Genomic DNA, 2,090 nt, shown 5'->3' on the forward strand with positions numbered 1-2,090 from the left:
TATTATTTGTTGGATTTTGTTTAAAGAGATGTACTCATCTTAAAGCATGACATAATGATATATACTAATTTTGAATGAGAAGAATCCAAACAAAATCAACCACACACACTTACAAACAAGAAAAACCCTAAACTCTAACTCCCTAAAAGCGCTTTTTCTAATTATTTTAGATACATACTCATATTTTTGTCTGCGTTGTAATGAACGTTGATTTTCTGATGTTCTTTTTAGCCGACCTGGCTTAAAAGGCCATGTGAGCTTTTCTTGCCACCTGACGTCTGTCATTGTTGTCTTTGTCAGTTACCTTTCTATAAAATCTTCTCTCCTGAAACCACTGAACCGAATTTAATAAAACTTGGTGACAATCATCTTTTGCATGACTGCTCCAAAATTTGTGTCTGTTATGGTCCCTTGCCAAAAAACATGACTGCTGTTACTTAAAATAGAGGGTAGTGGTACCACCATATATTTTTGTTTATATCTCAAAACCATAGAAGAAATCTGGTATCTTGAGCTCTTTGGCTCAAAGAGATCTATCTTCTTCCCTGATATTTTCGAGATAATTGAATTACCAATTTTTGAGTTTTGCCCTTTTTTGCTGATTTTACCTTTTTTGGCAGTTTTTATATGACCACAAACAATTGGTCATATATTAGTATGGTGCTGTTGTTGTTGTCATCATCAATAGACACTTGGTTTTTGTGTGATAACAAGGTTCCCAAAAAGAAAGTTTGGTATTGGTTTTGAAGGTTGTAGCCCCAACCGTTTTAGAATTAGGGGCCTAAAACAAGCATTTCATTGAATTTAACTATATACATGTAACTCCAATAAAACATGGGAATGTCTATGATATTGTTCCACAATATTCTATACTACAATGGTTAGCCTTTAATTGATTTTTGGGGTAAAGACTATAATTACTTGACTGTTAATGAATGTATCTTTTTGAAATTGTATTATAAGGTGCCATAACACAAAAGGGAGACTAGGATTGATTTTCGCAGTTGTGACTTGAGCCAATTAAGAATAAGGGGCTAGAAACAATTCTTTCGATTAAATTCCTCATGGAAATCCTTGCATGCGTTTTTCTATCAGATTTCAGAATCTTTCAGTTTTAAAATTAAAAGGAACCGAAGGTGACCACCCCCAAAAAAATCTTTTTTTATTTTTGGTTTGAGTTTAAAGATTTTTTTATTAGATTCGTCATGACAATCCATGCTTACATTTTCCAATCAGATTTCAGATATTTCTTACATGTTTCAAGTTATAAGGGGTTAAAGGGGCCCCACCCAAAAAACTACTTTTTTATTTTTTATGACTGATTTTGAATATTTTTAATTGAATTTCAAATTTTGTGCAATATAGTGTACAGAAAATATGTTGTGGCCATAACGAATTGTTAAGTCCCTATGCTTAATTGAGTAAAAAAAACTGATATAGTGTCCATACTTGTCCCAACAGTTCAGCGTTATACGGCCGTATCATGCTGTGCTTTGTGAAACATTTTATTTTAATGATGTTTAAGAGTTCTTAAATTTAAATAATGATGCAGTTCAGGATATTAAAAAAGGTGTAGTATGTTTTTTCTAGATTTGATATACGACCACAAGAATTGCGGATGTATTATGGTTAGTCCGAATTTCTTCTGACCCTGCAACCCTCTTCTTTTTTATTTGGATATTGATAACCCGACATATCAATATCCAACTAAAAAAGAGGAGGGTTGCAGGGTCAGAGGAAATTCGGACTATTTTATGGTGTCGTGTTGTCAGCGTCATTGTCTTCCGTAAACAGTTTGGCTTCCAGTTAAATGTATGGATCTTTGTGAAATTATACCACGAAAGAAAGCTGGGGTTAGTTTTAGGGGTTGTGTCTTGAATTGTTTAGGAATTAGGGGACCAGAAACAAGCATTTTCAAGATTGCCCAACACTAATATCACTATAATGAATGGGTCTCTTTAAAATTGTTCTTACAGTGCTAAGCCTGCGCTAATACACAATGGAAATATCCTTTATAAGGCTAAAAACCACTAATTCCACTTTCCATAGGCTTCTATGCCAATTTCACAATATTCAATGGCTTCTCTGGA

Source organism: Perna viridis, chromosome 2, assembly GCF_037379345.1.
Source record: "Perna viridis isolate PV_CMFRI_1.1 ecotype Kerala chromosome 2, ASM3737934v1, whole genome shotgun sequence".
NCBI lineage: Eukaryota > Metazoa > Mollusca > Bivalvia > Mytilida > Mytilidae > Perna > Perna viridis.